Consider the following 9,192-nt stretch of genomic DNA (forward strand, 5'->3'; position numbering starts at 1 on the left):
TATGAACCGAATATTTTACAAATCTTTCACCAGCCTTGCAGTTGCACATGTCCAATATTTACATCAGTACTGATTTTACGTTTACTTATTAGCATATAAACCTACTATTTTATGCTGTTTGAATGACGCGAACGTAACTGAGTTTTCAATAGACAATTGTTCATAGAATCTGTGTTCCAATCAGTTGTCTAAAGTAATTTTGCAATGGTAAATTTAAAATCCTCGTTTTCATTTAAATCATGGGTGTAATAACTAGGAGTTGATTTAACTAATAAGTTTAACAAATATGCTAGCGAATATTACCATCACTTAACTCATGGAAGAAATGCACCTTTTTGATATGTACAAATTGTGACTTAGATGTTGAGACATGTGGATTTTGTTATAGTCATATCGTTTTTAGTATACGTGTAAGAGAAAACACGACACACCTAGGAAGTGTCGGGATTTCTTTAATTAGGTTTCAAATTATGCGGCATTACCAACAGAGTACTGAATTACCGACGGGGAAAACATACGAGAGGAGAAGGTTAAGAAGAGGAGAGAAGTGAAAACACGTGCTATGAAGACAACATCGAAATAAAGATTTAGAGTAAGAAAAAGGGGATGAAAGAAACATAACTGAGTAAAAGCTTTAATTGTTGTTTTCTCATTATTTCAGGTAATGAATATAAACTTGTAAATATTGTAAATAACCTACCACTTAAATTAAATAAATCTCATTATTTCAGAGCAAACCCAATTGGTTTTTATCTCTACAAAAATTTTATATCAATCACTATAGTGATATAATAGAGTAAGAAAAAAAGAATATTACATACGTATTTGCACATTGTAAATAATAAAATCGCAATTATTTTGTTATATTTGACATAATTTTCATTACTTTTAGAATCAATAGTGCTTGGTTTTTAATTGTTCAGAGCATTCACATAAATTATACAAGAAATTGTTTTAATAATTTCCATAACTGAATTTCTGTTTTCACTAATATACAAGAATCATTGTGAACGATTTAATTTACAAACAGACTATCGTGTAAAAAATAACGAGACAGTAAACTTGCAACTAAATGAATTGCAAGTATACCCATACTGGTATTACCAACTATTCTCATCATATCCGAATGACATTTCTCATTTTATAAGATATGTAGACTCATGAGGAGGAATTTTTTGTTTGGCAAGGAAAGCCAAAGGAAAGAAGTCACCTTCAGTACGTCTCTTCTTATTACCACAATTAAACATACTATAAAGACGACATACATATCAGTTATTTCTAGAGAGAGAGGGTAGTCTGCAACAACATGGCGAATTGGCATTTCTAACTATGTTATTCAGGGGAACGTTGTATAGACGCTTCCGCACAATACCATCAAAAATTCGTGGCATCAGTTATACGATAATTTCTTTTTATTACAACATTTCAAAGCCAATTGTGTGTTTAATTAAAAGTGCTGAAAAAGATGTACAGTATTGTCTCCGTAAATGTTACAACTTTCGTGAATAAAACTTTGATTACACTGTACAACAGCCAACTGATTTCGTAACGGCTACTATGAAATTCTTATAGATTTTTGCGAGCTGAATACGAATCTGAAATCCGTTTTTCTCTAGGACGTACAGTTTTTGAGAAAATTAATTTTAAAAAAAATTGCAAATTTTCAACTTTGGAAACTTATTATGCTTTTACCGTAGCAGCTATTCGGTGGCTTTTTACACGAGAAGAATCTGTGAATTTTCCTGAATAAAACTATATAAATTGTTATTACATTGTAAATATTTAAATATGTTTAAATGATGATCAAAGTAAGAAAGACACCAAAAACGCACCCATTTTTCCTGATGTTTTTCAATTTATTTAAAAAACTATGGGTCTAGGCGAAAATCTAACCATCGCACATGACAGAGTAGACATTTCTGCAGAGGAAAGCATCAAGCGAAGTTACAAAATCACCTTTGCTTTCTTTTTATAAAAAAAATAGTTCAGCAAAACACGCGCCGCTATCAATGGTACTCAATGTTGGCGCGGCGCGGCAGGCGCGAAATAATTATTTCGTTACTCCAAGACAATAGGCAGGGCGACTGCCGCACCGCACCAACATTGAGTACCACTGACAGCGGCGCGTGTTTTGCTTAACTATTTTTTTTTACACGATTCTTCTCGTGTAAAAAGCCACTGAATAGCTGCTACGATAAAAGCACAAGAAGTTTCCAAAGTTAAAAATTTGCAATTTTTTTTAAAATTAATTTTCTCAAAAACTATACGTCCTAGAGAAAAACGGATTTCAGATTCGTATTCAGCTCGCAAAAATCTATAAGAATTTCATAGTAGCCGTTACGAAATCCAAAAAAAGTCATAATTTGTTGTACAGTGTTATTGTATTCATCCCGTTTTTCTTATTAAAACGGTACCAAACACAGTATAATTATAACATAATTTTTGGAAAAAAAATACGCCGACTTCGAAATGCACTAAAAAGTATAAAATAATTTCTATTCCCTATTGAAGTAATTTCTATTTCATTCAATCATACAATTACGTAACAGATATGAATGAAACCTATGTACTCGTTAGGTAGTATATTAAATACATTTCAACTTTTTCGGAGGCGGCGCAAAATTAAAAGATTTTCTTGAACATGTCAACCTTTGTACAGCCAAACATAGGCAAAGCTTGTATAGCTATTTTTTTTTCTATACATATAACTCGACAGCACGCCGCGAAGTAGGTGTTAGTGCGTATAGAATGTAACTATGGTCTATCTAGCCCTTTGTGAACGGGACGGATCGAAGTGAACCGTACCGTGGGGCCGAGCTCCTGCCGCGATAGTCATTAAAAATTGCCAGCGCATATTTCTGCTTAAACACGGTTTTCGTTCATAGCATTCCAAGTCAAATTCTGGACATATTATATGTACATGCACAGATTTACGTGCATGCACACATATACGCGTTTCTCGGCTCTATCAGTTGTTTTCGCGGAACGCATAGTTAAGTTTCTCGGCCATAGCAACGCATTTACGTGGGACACATATATGCGTTTTTCGGCTCAATCAATTGTTTTTGCCAAACGCATATATGAGTTCTTCGGCCAATTTGATGATTTACGCAGAACGCATATATGCGGTGGTAGTCCGCAAAGGGATAGATTCATAGAGTATGCGACGGAAAGACTCGATCGCCGCATATACTATAAAGATAGAGCCCATCTGCCGCAAATTTTGTAATTCCCGCGTCGTGGGCTCCGTTTATAGGTTCTTAGATCCATGGCTTCCACATGCGAACGAAGTCGATTCAATTTCATTTATATCAGAAACGTTGCAAAATGAAGATGCAGTCGTTACATTTACGTACATATATTACGAGATACAGTAAATATTCGATATGTGCACCAATGATCTGTACGATATGTGCACCAAAGTTATCCCCACCACTGGGGGGAAGACCCCTTCAGACGCCGAGAAGCTCGATCGCCGAGAAATGTAACATGATCCGAGTTCGGGTATATCCGTGAAGCAATACATATACAAATATAAAACTTTTTTATTTTTGACTTTTTCGAAATCCAACTTTTACCAATAGATTCTTTACATTTTTCTGATTAAAATGAGACCAAACACGACATAATTTGGGCTATATTTACTGGTTTAATTGACGATGAAATTTTTTCACGTCGAAGAGGATAGCGAGTCAAAAAGAAAGAGACGCTACGATCGTGGCTGTCGGCAAAGATCAAAAGTCTGTTCAATTGTTCACAATCCTAATACGTTGCTGACTTTTTTATTTTTTATCAAATTTTTATAAAACTTTCTCTATCATGTTCGTGACATTTTCCTGATTAAAATGAGACCAAACACGACGTAATTCGAGTTATATTTACTTGCAGTAACTTATTGGAGTAAAGTTCTCAAATGTATAATCGAAACACGATTGGAACCAATTAACTACTATAAATATTAAACGAGCTATAAATTTATAGGGATAAGTTTAAAATTGCAAATGAAGTAGAAACAATTACTTTTTAATTGAATAAAGTTAAAAATTTATTTTATTATGTGTTATATGTACATATGTATATTTGAATAGATTTCGTTTTTTATAAATTTACTGTTGTCCATTGCCTAAAACAAAAAATTATTTTGAATCATACTTAGAATAATACAATGCATTCATTAATATTTAATTACATAAATTAAAAATTGTCTTACCTTGTTTCGTGATCATTTTTTCCGACGAGTTTTCTCGAGTCGGTTGATCGATTCTCGGATCGCTAATTCTATCCTAGCTAGGATACGGAGCACAGGATGTTTAGGCAAAGTCACGTGAAGTTGTTAAAATAAGATAAAAGATATAACTTTAAATGTTCACAAAATGGTTTATTTAACACTTCACTCGCACGCTTACCCCGGAACAATGGACAATTATAACGAGAATGCAACTGGTTGAAATAATCGGAAAAACGGTTGAAATTTAGGTTAAAATTCGCTAATACGTTTGCTTTCGCTGAAGGTTCACAAAGATCTGAATTTTAAAATCGGAACGGTAATCGTTTGGACCATCGATCCGATCGATGGCGTTGCGATAGGACTAATCCCGTGCGGGAGGGATTAGCGCCTGTACGCAACGGAGGAATACGGCACAGAAGTGCCTCGGTCTATTATTATTATTTTTATTTCGGAACATACCTAAAATTGATAATTTTAGTCCTCTTAAATGGCGTTGTACTGAAATGGGATATTGATTTTGAAATTCCTCCAAACATTTAAATGCATCTTCCGCTCTTTTTCGTTGATCTGGAGTAAGATAAACAACACCTTGACATGGTACCCCTTCGCGTCCTACCCTTTCTTCAATATTCTCTACGTCCTTATCTGTGTCCTTTTCCTGATTCGAGTTTTCCTTCGTTTCCATTTCATCATCTTCTTCTTCATTTTGTGTCCTTTCGGCAGTTTTTTCCACTTCTTTTAAATGTGTATTTTCTTCTACTGCACATATGGATAAATATTCTATAATATCTTCTGTTGTTATATTCTGTTAGACATAGTCAAATTTCCGTTGAAAAATCCTTTGTTCGCAGTTTACTGTGTATGTGTGTGTGCGTGAGTGTGAACGTGCAGTTTGGCAGTTATGCGTTGCGTTTGACGATATGCTCCTTTGTTTTTTTCTTTGTCCACGCACCAGTCTCTACACGTCTGCCGCATATTCAACACGCGAAATTGTTACTTTTCTATTAGACTTTCTAACAGGTTATGGGCCCAGGTCTGTAGACGAGAGGCAAGTTAAGTAAAAGTAATAGTTAAAGTGATAATTGTTAAAGTGTTGAAGAGATCTCAACATGGTGTCGTCAACGTTCAATATCAGACCACTTACAAAGGATAACTACGATAGTTGGGTAGTGCAAATGGAAGCTGTGACCGTAAAGAACGGTACCTGGAAATTTGTCAACGGTAAAATACCTAGGCCGACAATGAAAGCAGGTTTAACAGAAGAACAGCTCAAGATCGATCAGGAAAAGTGGGATGATGATGACGCAAGAGCAAGGGCAGATCTGATAATCGCAATTGATCCAAGTTTATTGCGATTAGTAAAAGGGTTGGATACAGCGGCGCAAGTTTGGTGTAGGTTGAGGTCGGAATTTGCATCGACGGGACCTGTAAAAAAGTCAAGCTTGCTGAAACGTATCTCAACGTTCAAGATGGTCGAAGGCGTCGATCTTCGCACGCAATTAATGGAATTTTTCGATGTCACAGCACAGTTGGAATCGTTGGATATTCCTATAAATCCAGAACTATTATCTTATATGCTTTTGAACAGTTTGCCGCCGAGTTTCGCTATATTGAAATGCACAATGGAATCGCGCGACACTGTGCCGAGCGCTGAAATTATAAGACAGAAAGTTCAGGAAGAACATGATTCAAGAATACAGCAGAAGGACGATGGAAAATCCGAAGCAATGTGGGTGCAGAAAAGCCGGGAAAGATTTCAAGGTGGTCGCGGAGGTCGAAAGAAAGAAAATTCCCGTCAAATGACTGAACGTACGGTACAAGAAAATAAAACTTTCCGTTTTAAGTGTTTCAAGTGTCATTGTTTTGGGCATAAGGCTTCGGAATGTCCTTCAAAAGGTTCGCGTGAGAATACAAAGTGCAAATCGTCATCGAAAGTCGAAAGTACAGAAAACGCGTTTCACGTGGTTCCGTCGGAAGAAGTGCTACGCGTCCGCGAAAGTGTTGCTGAAAGACGCTGGTGTTTAGACAGTGGTTGTACATCACACATGTGCAACGATGAAACTCTCCTTCGAAGCATGAATGCGACCGTCGGAAAGGAAAAATTGTTATTGGCCAGTGATACGAAAATTAGCGTAGACGCGCGGGGTACGGCGAGCATTGTAACGACGGACGGAAAACAAACGATGTCAGTGACGCTCAACAACGTGTTATTAGTAAATCAGTTACCTACAAATTTATTATCAGTCGCGAAAATCACAGACTATGGACATACAGTTTTGTTCGAAAAAGATAGAGCAATTGTGCGCGGAAAGAGCGGAGAAATAAAACTCTTAGCTGAGCGCGAAGGAAATCTGTATTATTTCCGTGAGAAACTCGAGCGGGCAAATCTTGTGAACAAAAATATTAGTGCTGGAGATATAGATGTGTGGCATCGTAGATTAGGACATTTAAATGTGCGTGACGTTCTCAAGCTATCGGAAGAAGGATTAGCAACCGGCATGTGTATTAACAGTGAAAAACAGTCTCAGCCGTGTGATGTGTGCTTGCGCGGAAAAATGACAGTGTTGCCGTTTCCAAAAGGTTCTAAACGGAGTTCGGAAGTGTTGAACATAGTGCACTCGGACGTGTGGGGGCCGTTAAGAACGGAGTCATTTAGGCGCGCGCGATACTTCGTTACTTTTATCGACGATTATAGTAGGTGGTGCGAAGTATTCTTCCTTCAAAATAAAAGTGACGTGTTACGAGCGTTCAAAGTATACAAGGCACGGGTTGAAAACCAGACCGGTAAGAAAATAAAATATCTAATGACAGATAACGGGCGTGAATATTGCAATCGCGAATTCGATGAATTCTTAAATGAAAGCGGTATCCGTCGACGTTTGACCGTGGTTCACACGCCGCAGCAGAACGGCGTTGCGGAACGAAAGAATCGGACTCTCGTAGATATGGCGCGTTGTCTGCTCACACAGACGGGACTGAGTGGTGCGTTTTGGGCGGAAACACTTGCCGCGTCGAATTATTTGCGAAATCGTTGCCCGACAGCGAGTCTCGAAGGCCATATTCCGTATGAGTATTGGTACAAGCGTATACCGGACTTGAGTAATTTAAAAGTGTACGGTGCAAAAGCGTACGTTTTACAGAAGGAGCCAGGCAGAGGAAAATTTGAGCCCAGATCGAAGAAGGGCGTACTAATTCGCTATTCTGAAGAGTCCAAGGGGTATCGCGTGTACGTTCCGGAAGATAAAAAGGTTGTGGTAACAAGAGATGTCAAATTTCTCGAAGAAGGGTTGGTGGAAGCTGAAAGAGAGGCCGAAGACACCAACGGGACAACGCAGAAACTTGATGAAGAAAAAGAAGGTTTGATCGAGCTACAGATAAATCAGCCGGAACGCCTGAACGAAGACGATGAGCGACCTATGACACAACCCGTTCACCCGTTGTTACATAGCGCCGACGATCCTGCCATGGAATCAGCGTCACCGTCGCGTTTAGTTCGAGGAGCGGGAAGACCAAAGATACTGCGTACAGGTAATCGAGGGAGACCGAAAAAGATGTACAATTTCAGATCTGTTCCCGATGAAACTCGAGGATCACACGAGGAGCCTGAGAACCGCGATAACGAGCCGAGGGAGGACAACTCCAGTACGGAAGATGACTCCGATACAGACGATGACGTGTTTTGGACGTTACGGATGATCCACTGCAAGCGATGGAGATGGCAAACTTGATCGGTCCATCGTTAAAAGGTCCGATGAACGGCGAAGATTCTGAAAAATGGTTAGCAGCAATGGCTGAGGAAATGAGAGTGTTAATAAAACATGACACGTGGACATTGGTTGAGCGACCGAAAAATAGAAAAATCATTACATGCAAAATTGTTCTACGAAACAAAATGAAACCAGATGGAAACATGGAACGTAGAAAAGCAAGAGTAGTGGCGCAAGGATTCACCCAACGTAAGGGAATTGATTTTGCCGAAACTTTTGCACCTGTAGCTCGTCTAGATTCTGTAAGATTATTAATGGCTCTGGCAGCGAGAGAAAATCTAAAAATTCATCAATTGGATGTAGTCGCCGCGTACTTGAATGGAGATTTGGACGAAGAAATATTCATGGAGTTACCGGAGTACATAGAAGAGTCGCTGTACGAGATAATTCGTGAAGATGGTGCAGATAGTGAAGTGGGTGCAAAGGATCGTGATATGTTACATGTTTTGCGTGAAGGTGACAAAGTGTGCCGTTTAAATAAGGCGTTGTATGGTTTGCGACAAGCTGGTCGTCAGTGGAGCAAAAGACTCGATGAAGTACTGAAAATCTTAGGACTGACATCAGCTGCGAATGATACGTGTTTTTATTTTGATGCGAATGAGAAAGTACGTACTTTTCTGGTTGTGTATGTCGATGATATTTTGTATGCGTCAAAGAGTGAGAAAAGATTGCGAGAGATTCGTGAAGGACTGAGCGAAGCGTTTAACATTAAAGATTTAGGTCTCGCAAGTTGTTGTCTTGGTATAGATATTAAACAAAAGGGGGGCGAAATTCGACTAAGTCAGGAAAGATATATAAAAGATTTGTTAAAACGATTTAACATGGATGAGTCGAAGTCTGTAAATACACCCGGTATAACAGGGACAAATCTGCCGGTCGGAGCGCAGCGTACAAATGAAGATCAAAAGGAAAAGCCGTATAGACAATTAATAGGTTCATTCATGTATTTGGCTGTGGCTACGCGACCGGATATCTCGTTCACTGTAAATAGATTGGCGCAATTTCATACAAAGTATAGCGGGGAGCATTGGTCCGCGGCGAAACGAGTTTTACGATATTTGCAAGGTACAAAAGACTTGGGACTAGTTTATAAGAAAAACGCATATGGAATCCTCGGTTATTCGGATGCGGATCACGCGGCCGATGTAAGAGACAGAATATCGTATACGGGATATGTTTTTGTGTTAAGCGGTGCAG

The sequence above is a fragment of the Megachile rotundata genome, unplaced genomic scaffold (genome assembly GCF_050947335.1).
Source record: "Megachile rotundata isolate GNS110a unplaced genomic scaffold, iyMegRotu1 scaffold0092, whole genome shotgun sequence".
Taxonomy (NCBI): Eukaryota; Metazoa; Arthropoda; class Insecta; order Hymenoptera; family Megachilidae; genus Megachile; species Megachile rotundata.